The 19,579-nt window shown below is 32.3% G+C and overlaps 1 protein-coding gene across 3 annotated transcripts in view; it reads right to left on the reverse strand.

Moving 5' to 3' along the window:
- LOC100569647 (probable G-protein coupled receptor 158) overlaps positions 1 to 19,579 on the reverse strand; it is a 59,008-nt gene that overhangs the window by 32,947 nt on the left and 6,482 nt on the right. For 2 of the 3 annotated variants that reach the window (XM_016806236.2, XM_016806228.2), the window contains exon 2: positions 11,272 to 11,459. The exons of the other annotated variant lie outside the window; for it this stretch is intronic. The gene's annotated coding sequence lies outside the window, so the exon portion shown is untranslated. The remainder of the gene's footprint in view (positions 1 to 11,271; positions 11,460 to 19,579) is intronic. 3 annotated transcript variants of the gene reach the window in all.

Genomic DNA, 19,579 nt, shown 5'->3' on the forward strand with positions numbered 1-19,579 from the left:
TTGTCTTAAACGATCTTACACAATAACTGACGACTAGTATGTATTATTTATTTTGGATCTATATACATTTAATTTTATACAATATTAATAATTTAGATATATATGTGTAATATTGTAATTGTATTTATTAATTATTTTGATTTTACATAACAATTTAACTATTTGAAATTTATTAATTTTATGCAATATAAATAATATTTAGATATATTATATGTATACTCTGTAGTATTTATCATTATTTTGAAAATTATTACTTTTTTCTGATTTGTCTTAAACGATTTTAAACGATACCTGACGGCAACGTTGCATGAAAAATGGGCGCATTTGGGCTATAAACCAGGGTGTTAAGTTTTTTATTTTGGGCGCAAATGTCTATAACCCTTGGGGCGCAAATGGGATACAGCCCACTGAAGATGGGTCAAAAATAATTGGTAGAAGTTTCCATAAATGTCCACTTATCTTGGCTGGCGATTTCACCATCAACTTCGCTGATAAAAAATCAGATCGGATAACAACTTTTCTCTTAGAAAAATTAAATTTACAAATGAATAATAATTCACAAAAATCTACTACAAAATATGGGACCATCATCGATGCCGTATTTTTCAGATATTTGGAGGGTATTAAATTTCAAACTTATGTTCCTTATTTCAGTTATTATAAGCCTATAGTTTCCATGATATAAATTCCTGAATAACCTACACATACCACAGATAAATGTATGAAAATATCTTATCGCATAAACAATGGCAGTTGCGTCTTCGTCAAATTGAGTATAATCACGTTCAGAACTACTCAATGTTCTAGATATAAATGCAATCGGTTTTTCTGACCCATTTAGTAGCTTATGAGACAATACCACTCCAATCCCAGTTGGGCTAGCATCACATGCTAATATGATAGGCCATTTCGGATTGTAGTAAATCAATGCTTCTTAAGATAATAATACTATATAATACTATCCCACTCAGTGTTATTTTTTAACAATTTGTATAACGGATTCGCTATTGTTGACATATTCTTAATCAACGTACCATACTAAGTAACTAGTCCTAAAAATGCCTTTAATTAAGAAAAATTACAAGGAATAGGTGCTGCTAATATAGCCTTAACTCTTGTTTCCAGAACATGAAGTCCATCCTTATCATACTTATAACCTAAGAAAGTTACAATATATTTAAACAACTTACACTTATCTTTCTTAACAGTAACTCCAACTGAGCTCAATTTGCTAAATACCTCTTTGAGTCTACTACAAACATCCTTTTCTGATTTACAAGATATAATAATGTCATCATAAAAAGCCACTGTACCTTCAATATTCCTTAATACATTTTCCATCTCACGCTGTAAAATACCATGTACAGATGCTATACCATACGGTATGCGCTTAAAAACAAATAGTTCCTTATGAGTTGATAAAGTCGTTAACTTCTGGAATTCCTCATCTAATAATAATTGTTGATAAGCTTGACACAGATCTAAAATACAAAATGTTGATGATCCCTGCAACGTAGCCATTAAATCACTCACTTTCGGAATCGAGTATATATCTAGCTTAAGAAACTTATTCAAAGTCAGCTTCCCAGTCAGTGCCATCCCCTTTAAGTACTGGAACTACTGGAATAGCCCATTCTGATGTCTCAACGGGAATTACAAATTTTTTCTTAATAAGTCTGTCAATTTCATTAATCACTTTATCTTTTAAAGTAAAGGGTAAAACTCTTGGTTTAAAAAATACTGACTTAACATTATCATTTAAATATAATTTAAAAGTTTTTGGTTTACATCATCCTAAAACTGTACTAAATACTGAAGAAAATTCCTCAAAAATACTATCATGATTATGAGATGTAAGATAATAAACTTTATCTGATAAGTTTATTGAAAATCTATCAATCCAATCACTACCAACAATAGGCGGACCATCTCCCTTAATTATATATACCTATATATAATGTCAACGCTGGCAAAACATAGTCTTTAAATAACACTTTCACTCTCAGGAAACCTACTGGTTCAATCAACGTACCAGTATATCCTTTTAAATTAATATCACTGCTAATTAAATCCTTAGTCTTAAATTTAATTCTAATAAATTCTTCATACGATATCGCTGTAATAGAGGATCCAGTATCAATTTGGAAGTTTATACATTTCCTTCCACATTAAGTTTAATATTAATTGGTTTAATGAAGTTACAGTCGACAGGATCTAAAAAGTATAAGTTATCCATAATATTCAAGTCACCAAAATCATAATTTACATTACTATTCACTTGTTCCAATAGGTTTACATTACTCTTTTTAACTTGACGAACTTTTTTAAGGGTCCACCTTAGAACAATTTGAACATACAAGTGCTTTATACTGACAGTTAGGTTTGATATCACCAGCAACACCGCAACAGAATCATACAATCTTCCTCGAAATACACCTGTGGTTCGATGACTCCTTCTTTTCGGATTTCTCTTTTCATTTTCTCCAATCCTTGACTGATTTGTTGCTCTTTGTCTTCATAAATTTCTGATAGTTCAAATCTTGACCTTCCCATTTTGATACATCCTTATCTGTAGCTTCCATGATAAACACAGATCTACACTACTTTTGAATGTCAACTTCGTTTCGGACAACGATTTTTAATATTGACATCTTTAATACCGTATACTACTTGGTCCCTTAGTAAGTCGTTCAAGCTTACACCAAATTCACGAAACTGTGAAAGTTTTTTTAGTGATATTACAAACTGATGTATCGTTTCATCAGATCCTTGCTTCCTCTCTTTGAATTTATAACGTTCAGTCAGCAAGTTTAGTTTCGGATTAATATAATTTGACAACAACTCCTTCAATGCGTCATACACTTTATCAATAGACTTACTAGGTATACACAAATCTCTTACTAATGATTAGCCGTCATTACCCAAAAAAGTAAAAAAAAATCATTTTTTTTTTATGGGCGTTGACCTCATTTAATAACACAAATAATTCAAACCTTTCAATCCATCCACTGAAATCATCATCTTTAGTATTGAATTCTGAAATCTGAACCGTTAGCCCTATGCTACTTAGATTAGATCCATTAGCACTGTTATTTGCTGACATCTTGACCTTTTTGCAGATTCTTGCAATGTATTTTTCATAAAAAGAATAAATTACTCACGTGGTTTTCACATCCCTTAGTCAGCAATGTACTGTTTGGGAGAAACGCAGTAGTTCACAACACATAGGTTTAGATACGAATTAATTTTTGTTGTACGTTTTGAGGTTATGTTATAAACATGGTAACACATACATTACAGTGCTCAATAAGTGTAACTTGAATTAATATCATACAAAAATAAATAGTTATAATACCATGATGTAACGGAGCAGCCTTCATCACATAAAACGGTCCTTTTCAGCACCACCAATCACAAAACAGTACATACAAAAGGACACCATCATAGGGATTTAGCGGCGAATTCGATACCCTTCTAGTCACCTTACATCCCCAACAAGTACGGCTATGGACAAGGGAGACTATGACAAAATCAACAACATCTGTCACATAAACATAACGCCAAAACAGCGCAAATAATGAGGTAACTCATACCAACGGTAAGAATAGACACGCACGGTGGCACACGCATGGTTTCCGATTCGGTACGGGACACCATATATAAACCGGTCACATCTACGGAACAACATTCATCACCATCATCATCTCGTTCAGACCAGCAACGACGTTTCATCAACAATGTTCAGTGCAGCAGTTCTGACCACCAGCGTTCAAGTCCAACATTAAAAGCAGCATCGTAAAATCCCGTGTGAAACTCTTAATGAGCATCGCCACAATTGATCGTACGCTTCAACGTTATGGCCAAACCGCGAAACGAACCTCAGCTCGTACAGCACTCATACCACTTCAATTACCTAAATTATTACGCCCTCTTCGACCACGAGGCAAGTGCACCTGAGGGGTGCACGCAACTGGGTCTAGCACCGTACACACTCCAAATTTTTCGTTCGCGTCAAAACACTGACATGGGAAACCATCGCAGAAGCACACGTCGCAAGAAAACCAATTCGCCAACCCACATGAAGCTCTGACATCGGGAAATTTCGTACTCAACTGAACAAGACGATCAGCTACCAGGAAAAAGTTCACCAACTCCTACTTCAGTATCCATTGGCTCTGTTGACAGCTGGGATCGCAGCGTATCCTCACGCTCTACCACTTCAGAATCGCCAGAAACCAAATTTACAAAAATGATCTCCAACTCAACCAGAACTCTGCTACCTCCACCGATCATAATTCCAGCCTCAGCATAGCGTAACACCTCAACACCGATATTTAAAAACCCAGATTTCTCCTCTATTGGTCTCACGGATAAATCCTCAGTTGAAGGTTAAATTATTAAAACAATAGATGCTGCTCAATTTCGTCTAACACAAAATATCCTCCTATCAAACAACATCGATTTCCACACCTTCACCGTCGCTGCTGACCGCCAACTCAAAGTAGTACTCAACGGTATCCCCACAAATGTCTCAACAGATGAACTCCTAGCTGAACTCGAGGTGCTCAACTTTCAAATTCAATTAATTAGGCAGAACAGACAAACCCATGCCCATTTGTCTGGTTATCCTTTTTGGCTCACAAGCCAATGAAATCTTCGAACTGTCCAAACTATTCTACCTTAAAATCATCGTCAAAGCATACAAGAAAACTGGACCCTCCCAATACCATACATGCCAACAATTCGGTCACGGCTCCCAAAACTGCGGCAACGCACCACGTTTTGTTAAATATGTCGGCTCTTACTACACAAACGTATGCAACAAGACTCTTGACCAAACACCGACTTGCAGTAACTGTGATCGTCCACACACAGCAAACTTCCGTGGATGCCCTGCGTACAAAAAATCGTAAACACCCAAACTATCAAGCAACCCACCCCAAAGAAACGCTTGATAAATAAATTCTCCGTTCCCGCAACTCAAACGACACCTTACCCAAACCGGGAACTAATAACCTTGACTATGTAAATGCCACCAAGAACCAACCTACTATCAATAATGACAAAGTCAAAACCCTTCTGTCAGAGCTTCTCACGGCCATTTCATCGGTGGAAGACCCCAAGGCAGTTATTTCCTTGACAATAAAATCATTTATATCTTTCTTAATCAATAATAATGAATAACTTAAAAATTATTCATTGGAACTCAAACGGAATCATAAAACGACTAAACGAACTCCAGGCTCTTGCATCCACATTAAAAATTGACATTATTCTCCTAGGTGAAACTCGACGTAAACCTTCCGCAAAGCTAAAAATCCCAAACTACCTCACTTACAGAACAGACCTGCTTTCGATATAAGGCTCTCCCGCTCACGGAGGAACGGCAGTACTAGTTCATCGGAGAATATTTCATACCCCAATATCTCTTCAAACCAAACTTCAATCAACATCTATTAAAGTTAAAATAGCCAACGCTGAAATAACCATAAGCTCAATTTACAAACCGCCACAAGACCCCCTTGAACCCTCTGACCTAGATACCATAACCAATACGACAGAATAGTTCATCGTTGCTGGATACTTCAACTCTAAACACACTATGTGGTACAGCCGCGTTCCTAATCCAGCTGGTCGAATCCTCTTCTACCACATTTCTCAAAACGACTACGTCATAGTGGCACCTAGCACTCCAACTCATTTTCCAACATACATCAGACACCTTCCTGACATCCTAGACATACCTTTAATCAGAACACCAATGTTAATTCGTCAAACAAATTTAAATCAACTGTCTTTGGACTAACCCAATGCTACTAGAGTTTTCCAGTTCCCCTATAACATCTTCACCGCCTTCACCAGGTAAACAAGTAAATTGAGAAAAATTATCTACCCTACTCTCCAACGATACTACAAACAACCACCTGCGCACTGCCTCCATCCAGGATATAGATCATGCTATAACAGTATTCACAGCAACTATAAAAGCAACAGTCGTAGAATGTATATACCAATCTATAACAGGGAGGAAGAGAAACATTTTCCCAACTTAAATACTAAACGAAATAAAGGACAAGAACAGACTATGTTGGGAATGGCAAACAACCGAGATCCCGCGGTCAAATCCAGGCTGAAATCCAAAATTAAATTTGTCAGATCCATTCTGCAAATTCATAAATAAGACGAGTGGGACCGGTTTCTTACCTCCTTTGACACCAAAGACGGATCACTATACAAAATAAACAAAAGCTTACTTAACAAAAAAACAGAAATTCATCCTCTCCGAGGCCCTAACGGCCTAATTTTCGACGCGAAATCTAAAGCCAAACTAATAGCGGAGTCCCTAGAAAAACAATTCAAACCAAACCCCGGCCCAAACATCTTAGAAATAGAAAAAATGGCTCACAATATTCGAACTGCACCTATCGCTTCTTCCAATCTACACAACACCCGGTTCAGTTCAACTAATCATCAGCGCCTGCCAAAAAGAGAAGACCTCAGAACTAACACAGATCTGAAGTTCCTCCCTGAGAATAAGCTACTAACCCTTACAAACATCTTAAATGGTTGCTTAAGACTCAATTATTTCCCTTCATATTGAAAAAAAAACAGTCATCATTTTTGGGCACCCCTTGTATTGAAGAATCAATGGAAAAGAATTGAGGCTGTACAAACAATTGGCCACCGCACCATTACGGGCAACCCCACGTTTATCAGGAATGATATTCTACGCGGCTCCACAAGCCTAAAAACCATTAGGGAAACCATTACCAACTGCGATGTTTCACAAGAACTCATACTCCAAGTACCCACATATAATATACCTCGGCCACAAACCCAACAACACACAATGCAAAACCTCTAAGCAATGTCCGCTCAAATGGGCATCAGCAAATTAGTATTCATTATATCACTCAAAAATTTAAACCACCGGTATAGACGAAACGCCTGGTACAGTACAAATGCCCCAGAGGCAGTCACACAAGCAAAGCAAAGCAAAAAAAAAATCAAAGCAAAAGGAACAACTCACAAAAAAGAAAAATTCATTTTCCGTCAACACTAATGATATACATTTTCCTGCATATCTACAGGCTACATATTGTTATACATTTTGATATATTTTTTTTTCTTTATTGGTTAAGCATCAATTACAAGGGTTATTAGCTTTACAAGAGTAATATTTACATTTTAACATTTAATTTGTTATAGGGTATTGTACAAAACAATTTTTTTTAAGAATGAATTTAAGTTTTGGAAGTTAGAAAATGGACCGATTGCTATTATGGATCGTACATGGTGTCTGGGATGTTGAATTCTTTCCTAGCTTCATTGAAGTTAGGGCAGTGGATGATGATGTGTTGGATGGAGTAGATTGTATTACATGTTGGGCATAGGGGTGGGATCCGTCTTAGCCATGAGATGTCCGTGCGTGAGTCTCGTGTGACCAATTCTAAGTCGATTAAAAATTACCTAATTTTTTCTGTTCAGGTTTGTGTATTTAGGCCAAAGTTCAACAGAATGCTTGATTTCTCTTAACTTATTTTCCAAGATCGTGTGCCAGTGTGAGTTCCACAATTTAATGCAGTATTTGTTTATATTTCTTTTAATATCTACGAGTGAGGAAAAAGGAATTAATTCGCTGACTGGACTATTGATCGCGTCTCTAGCAGCTTCATCTGCCTTCTCATTTCCCTTTATGTTACAATGACCTGGAGTCCATATAAATCTTATATCTTTCTTTGACTTGTATAGAAGGTTGCTAATTAATAAAGCTCTGATAACGTTTTGGATTGCAGATTAGTTAAAGCACTGAGTGAGTCCGAACAAATATCTATGTTTGTAATGTTGATCTCTAGGGCTAATTGAGCTCCTTTAAATAAAGCTAGGTACTCAGCTGTATAAATACTGCTTAAATTATTAAGTTTGAACTGTTTTGTTGAATTAAAGTGGACTACAGAAAGTCCTATACCCATATCGGTTTTATATGCATCAGTATAGATCTGAGTACTGGTATTAGAAGTGTGAATGAGTTCATTAAATAAATTGCTATAAATAGTACTTGGAGTTTATTTTTTCGAGTGTTCTGATAAGCTTGTATCGACTAGGTAATTTGCTTGTTTCCAAGTAGGTATCAGACTGTTTTCACGTTGACATATTTCATTAAAAACAATATTGATATCCATCATCTCTTTCTGTAGCCTTAACCCTAATGGTTTTCTTAGTTTAGAATTGTGTTCATGGCAAAAAATTTTGATATTAATTAATAAACAAATGTGATTATAAAAGAAAAATAACCAGAGTATAATTATTCACGATAACGGGACGTCGGATATCAACGGACCGTATCAATGATACATAGCTACAAAGTTGCTATGCAATAACTTTACCGCGGCAGTCCCCGTGTGCCCCATTGCTTTTTTAAAATTATTCTCGATAAAAACTTTTTCACTTAAAAATGGTTAAAAATGTAATATCAGGTTCCTTATAAGTTTTATCAATGTACAATCAAAAATATTTAAAATACATAAATTATTTTTGTATGCATTTAAAGTTTAAATTTTGTCAACATTTTCTAAATATTTTTTCAGTTAGAAATTCATAAAAGTTTACTCCAGACGACGCTACACGGACATTTGTTGTCTCCGTCTTACAAAAACGTATTTATAGCAAATATACGCTCAGCAGATCACGTTTAGCTCCATTAAAAATTATAGTGAATCGATATATTATGAAACTTGATGGTAAGAACAATATCGGTGTTTAGCGTCCTCTTAAATGGAATATTAATTTTTATGAGCGTTTGATAATTTATACGATATTTGATATTCAGCGATTAATTATCGAATTCTCATTTTTTAAATATTTTATTGTATTTCCAAAACAAATAACCGTAGACTCTTGAAATATTCACCAAATATTTAAATTAGAATTTTCCATAGGTAAATGATAATAACTAAAGATATTTTTTCAAATGTTGTAAATTATTTTTCAGTTATAAATTCATAAAAGTTTTTCTTTTCATGGCTAACATTAGAAATTTTAATAGAAGGTTCCCAACAAGTTTTTTTACCTCTATCAAAAAGAAAAAGTTCACCGAAAAGTCACGCTTTTTATTTTTATTAGATTTTTTCGGTTTTTATTAATCAATTTTTTTAACTATTAACTATGATTTTTTATACAAGTATGTAAGGCTGACACAACGACTCTACCCAGAATAATTTTTCGTATACAATGAATCATTGAATTCAAATATAACATGCTCGACAACTAGATACTGTACAACAGAGCGGTACCCGCTTGTAAACCTTTTTTTATTTGTGAATTAAAAGTTTTTTGTTTAAAAGTATGTTTAAAAAATCAAAAATGTCATTAATTAACCCTCAAATTTAATAAACTATACGTTTGACTTCAATGAATGTTGTATTTTTTCATTGTTTTATCTCTACATATTTTATAGTTAAGCCCCACAACAGCCATGAACTAACAAAACCTAGGACTCGAACAAAACGATAAAGGCAACTGATTCATTGAAATTGCTGGATACATAGCCAGTGCTGGTGAATTTGTTTTGTTTTTTCATAATTATAGCCACGATCACTATTAGATTCAAATTTTTTAGAAATACGACGTTTTCTAGATTTTCATTCCACATTATTTTTTCTAAAGTCGAGGAAGATGTAGCAGTATTATTCACTATAATTGTATGACTATGATTGATGGAAGTTGTGTTATTCACGAATTCTACATAGAAACTGGTTTAAGATAGGGTGCTCCCCTATGCTATTTAATATAGCTCTAGAGTATTTAGTAAGAGCTGTCCTAGAATTTAAAAACTCAGGAAAATATTTAAATAACATAGTGGCATATGCAGATGATATTATGATCACAGCTGAATCAGAAGCAGATCTAAAAACGACAACTTTGAACCTTATAAAAAAAAACTAAAAAGTAAAGATATGGGATGAATAATCAATGAAAGTAAAACAAAATACCTACATGATATTATCACGCTGAATCCACCTTATATCACCGGCGGTTAAATGACACACGCATGCACAATAAAAGTCAGACTTATCGTCTATAATGATGTCTTCAACACGTAGTACGCGTTTATAATGCAGTAGCTCTATCCATAATATATGATCTAAGCTTTTACCCAATACTATAGATTAGAATATGGAAAGCTCAGTAGAAACCTTCAATGCGACATAGCACTACAAAATGTATGTGATTGCCTATTCAGTATTTCTCCTCATCACTTTTGTGTACTCGATAGACGATAACTAATACAAATTATTTTGCACCATGAATCATATAATACTAAATGCTATAGAATAATTAATTGTGTAAAATACTATAGATTACTATATTTAACGGTTTACACTTGTACATTTATTGTATAGAATCTGGAAAGTAGCAAACCAATAATTGAATCATAATTTATCAATGATATCAGTATGACAGTGTGCCATTTCGTTTGTCATTTATTGTTTAATATCTTACCAAAAGTATCTTCTAGGTGTACCATTGTACTTACTTAAATAATTTATGGAACAGTTAATATATATTTTTTAAATTGTTCTTTTTTATAATTTACATATTTAAAAATATTTAACTTTCGTGCTGTGCTTTCTTACAATAATACATAAAAACTAGAAACAAAACATGAAACAAACCTTGTTCTAGCAAATCAGTTTTAAAATCCATACATCTATAATACAGGGAATGATTCATTGCACGATTTATTATAAACTATTTACATATTTATATTTTAACACTATAAGTACCTATAGATTAGGTACCTACCTACAATTTATTATAGCACCTAATAAACTTAATTTGAAAAGCAGATTATTGAAGTAATGAACATAACATGTACAATAAATTACAAATTTCATAAACTAAAATTAATTATTCATCAAGCACTAACAACTTACATTATAATATCATCAATGTCTAAAAAAAAAATAATAATTAAGGTTTTACCTATATGGGCAAACTGCAATTAGTTGGATCGCTACTACAGTGTCCCCTGGAAAATCAACAAGCTTCCGGTATTCTAATATATATTGTATAGTATTTTCTTTTACCAATACGAATTTATTATAATATCATGCATAATATTGATTTATTTATTTATTTAGTATTATAAATACCTAGCTACCTATGATATTAATGAAGTCAAATCATAATGAATGTCTTTTTACTGGTAGTGATTTTATATATAGGTATTTGATGAACAATTAACTAAATACTAACTACAAAACTCACTTAAGACATTTTGGTGGTGTAAATACAAACTTGAGTGTAAAGTACAAGTTCATACACGAATTTAGAGTTTAGGAGTACTGTAACACTTTAATGAACACACTCATAATTCGTGGGCGGCAAAATTCGAGGTGACGGTTGCCATTAATCGTTTGAAAAATAGAGCAGCTGAACCATGGAACCAACATCAACTGTAATAAATTAATGTATTTTCTGATATCAGAATCGGCTAAAGTAAAATTTGTATAAATCATATTATATTTGTTAAAATGTTGTTCACGTGTGTAAACATAAAAAAATCATGCATTCATCGTCGTGTCTATTTGTCCCTATTCCCCGTAAGTTGTCCCATTTACGCGCATGTATACTGAGCCGCCGGAACGTTCAGTCCCTCGGGTCGGCGATCGGTAGTGCTCGTCGTAGTAGGTGTACTCAGTTCAGGTTAAGATTGAACCTGCTTCGCTTATGCAGACTGAGCCGCCGAACAGTGCCTGACCCCCTTGCGATGGCTATGCGTTCTGTGATTGGCCGACATTCATCGCCGGCCGTCGTCGATCGTCGGCGCCGGCGCTGGCCGCCATACATACGCTCCCACCGGTGTCCGGAATGCGCGAAAAAAAACGTGTTTTGGTCGAGCGAGTGGTTCAATCTTAAACTGAACAGAGCATAGCTGCTACTGACGACGATCACCACTAACGCTCTGAAGACGTGCTAGAAATTCGCTAGACTAAACCGGTGTGAAAAATAATGCACCGGGATGTTTGCACCATATCATTTACATGGTTCATTATCCCGGTGCGGGATAATGTGGGATAATTTTAAACCGGTTTAGTCTAGCGAATTTCTAGGGGGTGACCTACACGGCCGCGACATGTTTTTGTCGAGCGAGTGCGTTTTGTCACGCCTGCACCGAAAGTTTGGTTTTCGATAGCGGTTGAAGCGTTGGAAAGCGTCCTTTTTCCGTCCAGCGAGCGGTAAAGTGGGTGTCCCTAATAGTGCCGGGCGGTCAAGTAGAAATTCCCAAGAGTGCTGCGCGTACATTTCACTTGAGTGTAGCCTACACAAACAAACACTGAAATCTATATTCTATACCACGGTTCTTAGAAAACATAAACATTTGGTTACATCAAATAATCATATTATAACCTCCATGCGTGACGCTTAAAATAAATAATACCAAATCGTTTCTTTTATGAAATATTGTTGTAGTGAATAATTATAGTCTAGTTGTTGCATAGATCCCTGCATTACATTTGTCGTGATCAGAGTCGGACTGACCAGGACGGTTAGTCCGCAATTACGGAAGGGGCCCCGACTTAATTATGGTAATTGGGGGCCCCTGATTTTGTACCTATTAATATTATTGTTATTCGTTTAGAGTAAATTGAAATATGAAATAATTTTTTTTTTCAAACCAGGAAACGTATTTTTGTTTACGATCTTGAGAAGTTCTCAATAATTATTATAAAATAACGACATTATCATTGTTCATGTTTAAGATTGCTATGTTTGTGTCATTTTCATTTTGTTTTCTGTTATCATTTTTTGTTTATGCGCATGCAACGGTGCAGTCCGCAGCTGCAGCCATAATCAAATAAATCTTATCATGCTTCCGTTTGCGACCGGCCAGCTGCGTGATCGTTATCAATTTATGTTTTTCAAAAGTCATTATATTCATTCAAAGTTTTTCTTCTCGTCAAGTCATGTTTTCAGTGTCACAAAGTTATTAGTTTTTTCAGGTTTCATAGTTTTAGTGTGGTGACACTGAAAGCCCATTCGTATAGTTTTCATCGGATTTTGTATGTCCATTAATGTCTTTTCTTTCTTTTTTGCACGGCCTCCGAGCTAGACGGTTGTTCAGTGTAGTCAGTCGTTACTGTTTAATATTCATTATCAAACACATACACATTCGTAAATCGTATTCGTATTTTAGTCAATACATTACATTCATCAGTCATAGTCAATCATTCTGTGTAAATCATCTGTGAATTGCTTTCTGTAAGTATCGTTCAGTCATATGTTTTAGTTCATTGTATTAATATTATTTCCCCAATTCAGGGCGCACAAAGACATACTTGCAGAAGCACGTGAATTTTTTGCCATTTGTGATTTACATGTACATTGTGATTTATTCGGCCGAGCTGGTGGCCCGTTAGCCGTACGTTCTCGGGATTGTCACACATTTTAGTATTATAATACCTATTGTAAATTGTATTGTTCAAATGTGTGCATCTTGAGACGGTAGCGTTTGGTTTGAAGCCGCTAACGGACACCAGTTCTACAGGTAATCAGCTGACGAGCTGCATATAATTACTATTCAAACCTTAATTATTCATTATATTAGTTTAATGTGCTAATCAAGCATTTTTTACCACATTATATTCATATTCTAGTCAGAACTTTGTATTATCATTTGCTTTAGAACTGTTGTATTACTATTTGAAGCCAAATGGCTATTATATTATGTCATATTCAATTATTATAAACCTACCTGGCAATTTATTAATTTGTTTAATTTAAAGTAACACACATATATATATATTGTTTTGATAAAAGAAAACTCATTATTATTATCATTATTGCTCAATAAATTGTACAGAAAACTGCCAGCACACATTATTTTTTTTTTATTTAATATTTTATAAACTTATATAATATAATCCAATCGTCAGTCGTGAAGGCACTCCTTATTTTCTATAAATAAGAGCTGACAGCGGCATCAATCATTATCAATCTACGAATTTAATAGTTGTGTATATCACGATTTAAGATAGTATCTATACTACAATATAGTTAATATATTGCCTTATACGGGTGTATACGCATGACTTTGTATTCACATTATCACTGATTATAACTGAATTATTATATTTTGGATAAGTAACAATATTTTTCCAAAATATAGCATTTGAGAATATGCTCAATATAAATTCAATATTGAAAATAGAGTATATTGGTATATCGAATGATCGAATTTTAGTTAGGTACCTACGTATTTAGTTATTTGTACTTATATGGTTGTATGATAAATATGCAAGATGTATTGAAAAAAATTTTTTTATGTACCTATATGAAAATTGGATTGCGAGCGAAGCTATCTTTTTTTGGGCTAGTCAAAACATTTGCCATTTGCCTGTTGGGGGCCTTTTTTTTCCAAATCGCGGACCGGGCCTTTCGAGCCAGTTCGAAACTGGCCGTGATCGATGAATGCAGAGACGTGACAAAAAATAGTATGTGTCCGGCAGAGGTGTAGTGGAGGGTACACGCGGGTACACGGCGTGTACCCACCTCTCAATTTTAGATTAATGCGTGTACCCTTAACGAAAATCGTGGTTCACGGGTACACAGACCATGAACCATACGTATTAACGTTACCCAATTATTCTTAGTCCGTAAAATTTATTTAAGAAATATTATTGGGTAATATAATGTATTAAATTACAAACAATTCAATAACAAAAAAAAAGATAAGCGTAATTTGTTTACTATTGTCATAGAACAATATATAAGCGAAACTCGATCAGCTGATTAGGTTTACGTTTACCTACCTATGATCTGAAGTCTGAACCTAGGAAACGAGCCCGTTACCCAACATAATGTTATATTCTTGTTTACCCGTATTCAGAAAACGTTAATAGAAAACAGCATAGACATGCTGATGACAATAAGTTAAGAAAAGTTAATGCCACAGACCCAAACCAAGACCTAAAATACAAACAATGGGAATTACTTGAATAATATAAAAATGTTTAAAAATGTTTTATAATAATAACACGTTTCATTAATTTGTTAATTATATTTTGTGAAAAATTATAGTTTTGAATTTTTTCTAATGGATTATGAGTTTTTTTAAATATATCAATCATAATTTATGAGGTTCTATTTTATATTATAAAGACAAATAGATGAAGTGTTGTACGCGTACCGAATAATAGATGGTGGACTGGGGGTATTTGGGGGCGTAGCCCCCCCAAGTTATTTTTTCAATGAATAAGGCGTGTACCTATGCATTTTTTTAGGACTACACCACTGGTGTCCGGCTTTCAAACTCCCACAAATAACAGTTATCACTTCGTATAAATTTATAATACGTCATTATTGTCTCCATCGTCGTCAACGTCGGTTAGTGTTACCTGTTAACGCAGTGAGTAATTTATATATTTATTAAAAATCAAGCTAAATTGTTAGTATGAAAGTAACGAGATCAAACAAAGGTAGATTAAAAGGATTATTTAGAGAAGGAACACATTTAAACTTTAAAATATAAAGGTATTAAACAAATGTCATGGCACTACGGAAAATCAAATTTATTAAATAATTTGTACCTAACCCTTTGTTGCGACGGTATTTAATATTGCAATACGACTTACAACTGAATAGTTTTGGAAATCACACCCTTGAGAAAGTATTGTCAAAAATTAACAGCGATATAATGTTCTTTAAGGTTCCAAAACTTATGTCAAACAATTTTAACCAACAGGAAACAACAAATCAACAACAAACTTTTATGTTTTTAATTGGATAAAATGTCGTGGGTATTCAATATTTCTACGATTCAATATTAAATCACAGCACCTGATGTGTTTTCGAAAATCAAAATATTGATAAAAATAGAATTATATAGGTGTTACATAGTTATTGATTAGTGATTGATTACCATTTACTATATTACCAATCATTATAGATCTAGGTCTGGATACCATAAATCATGCACTTTACTTAAGTAAACTTTTGTCCGAACTTATTGTCACATATGACTATATTAATATGTAAGTATTTATCGTAATAATAGAATCTTCGAAATCAGTTTCATTAAACAGAACATTTTTGAATATTGTATTACGTAATATTATATACGTTTTCATCTATTGAACTTAGGTACCAATTTACCATTAGGTACTGTGATATTAAATATAATTTTTTAAAGTTCCATATTTTCATTAAGATACCTATATTGTACAATAATGTTATTACATTATGTTAAATATTTTTAGATATCGACTTTTCATGTTAAGTAATTTTACCCCAATTTGATTGTAAAGTTAATCAATAAAATTCTAGAGGCAAAACATTCATAATGATTTCCCAGTTAATGTTTACAATCTTGACCATCGAAATTAAGCTTTGCGGTTACCTATTTAATACATTTGTATTTTAATTTTAAATTAATTAACCTTACAAGGCGTTTGGGCATCTCAAAGTTTTAATTAAATTATATTTTAAACGTGTATTTAATAATTAGGTAAATAGATATAAACGTGATACTCTTATGGAATGTTCCTACCTATATATATAGGTATACTACGACACGTAAATTACGAAACTAAATAGGTAAATATTTTAATGCATATTCGTTTATTTTAATCGTACGTAATTGTTTACTTACTGGTATACACAGTAACATATTTTTAAAACTTACCTACATTTCCAGGTTATTTTTAAGAATGGAGATTAAATTTATAAAATAAGTGGGTACTTATAAATTACAATAAAAAATGCTCTAAATAGTTGTATTTTGTCTAATACCATAATTTTAGATCCGAAGCATAAATAAACCATTTTAAAATTCCTAGGATTATTATTCAACTTTTCTACCAATATTACACTTTCTATTGAATCACAAAAAGTTTTACTACCTACACTACAATGACCACATGTAAATTCAATCGATTTTCAAGTAGTTTATTTTAGGGGTATATTTATAAAATGTAATTTCCACTGATATATTTTATTGACCAGAAGGCTGAAATATTCTGGTGTTAAAATATATTGGACCTCAAAACGTCATAATATTAGTAGATTTCATGTTTATTATACTAGATCAACAATTAATACGTGTGGAATTTACATGTTTTTACAGGTAAACAAACCGTGTCGGTGGAATTTACTAACAAAAAAAAAATTGGTCTGTGGTATTTACAATAGATATTTTCAATAAATTATTCATAATAGATTGATAATACTTGTTCTACATTAGAATACAGAATTATTATTCATGTGTCTAAATCAGCGTTTCTTAAGCTTTTTTATCCATGGAACCCTTTTTTATGTCCACTTTTATCGTGGAACACATACTTTTATTCAATAATTTTGAAAAGAAAACACTTAAGTTTCGCGGAACCCTGAAGTGATTTCCGCGGAACACAGTTTAAGAAAAGCTGGTATAAATAATTTAACAATAAAAATTAACAATAGATAAAATTAGTGTATATTTAATAAAAACTTTAAAAAATACAAATATTTTCATGATTTATTAAGTTTTTATTTGTTACCTATTTATTATATTTTTGTGTATTGATTTGTATTAGTATTTATTATATGATTATTTTTAATTATTAATATTAAATTACCTGAAGATGGGCAAGGCTGAAACTATTATCTAAATTGTATCAAATATCTACTACCTATAGCTGTATTAGCTGACTTCGCTCGGATTAAAATTAATCTATCTTTCTATAGTTTTCCGTTTTGACTCAGTTGAAATATATAATACAAAAACAATCATAATGATACATTTAATATGATTTTTAATTTCCTAATTCTAATTTCTAGACATATTTTTGATGTTACGCAAACAACTGGAGAGAGATTCAACGAATAGGCAGCTATTTAAAAGCCTACGTAAATCCAATATCGCTAAGACTGGTATTCTAAATGCGTTTACATAAAAAATATGACCAGAATTAAGCAAAAATCATGATTACAAATCTTAAAAGCAGTCTTCTTAAGTATTCAAATACTTTTTGACCAATGTATTTTAAATACTAAAATAATAATTTTTATTTGTATTTTTATTCTAGAATATAGATAGGTACCTACTTTTTTTCATTTTAGTGTTCTTGTCCAAATTCTAATTACCAATATTTCGTAATATACTATTTTAAATTTTGTTTTAAAATATTATTTTATAATGGTTCTAACTTTTGAGAATTTATAAACAAGCTTTCGCCAAAATACAAGGAGATAACAGAAGGACAAAACACTGAAACCCCCGTCGGCCACTCTTACAAAATATGACTTATGACATACGAGCCACTGACCACATATTTATGTTTATATTTATATTCAAATACTTTTCAAAAGAAGTAATTGACTACGTATTTAAAATACAAATTAGGTAGGTACACCAAGTATTTAAAAACGTATTCTGAATATATTTGAAAAGTATTCTTAAAAAAACTACCTTAAAAGTAATCATTGTAATTATTGTTATTGTGTCAATAAGTATTTAATTAAAAATTAAACTGTATTACTTTTCTTAATTATTCTTTGGGTAATATAAATGTATTAAGAATTTCCACAGTACACAATCTTGGGGTAAAATTTGACTCCTATAGATAATTATCTTTCGAGGACCATATAGGTGCTATTTATCAAAAAGAAAGCATTAGCAAAGCTAGCCTTTTTAAAACACACCTGTCGAAATTTTAGAGATGAATCTGCATTAAAAATATTATACTACTCGTTAATCCTTTCACATTTTGATTATATCCTCCTAATCTTGCATCAATATTTTGTAACACAAATCCAAAATTCAAAATCATTTTATCAGATTTTTATGTTATATAAATGTTTTGTTTATAAAGCACCCCATTCTGGTTATAATATTACTATCTGTTTTTTTAATATATAGTCACTCGAACAACGATTTATGCAAATTAAATTAAATTTTTTATATAAATTACTAAATAATATATTTGACTGTCCGGTATTACTGCAAAATATAAATTTTAAAATAAATCCAATATACTGCTGATCTTTTAATTTATTCTACTCTAAACATTCAACTATATAACTTTGTGTGAATTTTAAAGATTGTATGTATTTTTACCTATTAAATAATTTACATATTTTCGCGGGTTTTAACGAAATTTGACAAAATTCTAACTTCAAATGCTCTTAAAAATGTATTGTGAATTTATGCTCAACTTTTTAAGCTAGTTAAGAATTGTTTATCGACATTTAGAACCTTTTTATACTACGTACCTATATTATATAGATAATGCAAATATAAATAGTCGGTGATAACTTCAAGTAACTATCTACATATATTCGTTTGTGAATTAGGTAGGTATAACAAAATAAGAAACCGATTTTGTCAAATAGATACTACTATACTATAGTGTATAGTAATTTTATAATGTAACATATAATAGTAACTAATAATGTTTTTGTTTTTCCTCATTATTTTAAAAGATAATCAAATAATGATTCCAAACATTTTAATTAAATTCAACAAATTATTTATGAATAGAATATAAGTTACCTGTATTATTTAAGTCAAATGCTTATTAAAACATGACAGGACAGA

This window comes from Acyrthosiphon pisum, chromosome X, assembly GCF_005508785.2.
Source record: "Acyrthosiphon pisum isolate AL4f chromosome X, pea_aphid_22Mar2018_4r6ur, whole genome shotgun sequence".
NCBI lineage: Eukaryota > Metazoa > Arthropoda > Insecta > Hemiptera > Aphididae > Acyrthosiphon > Acyrthosiphon pisum.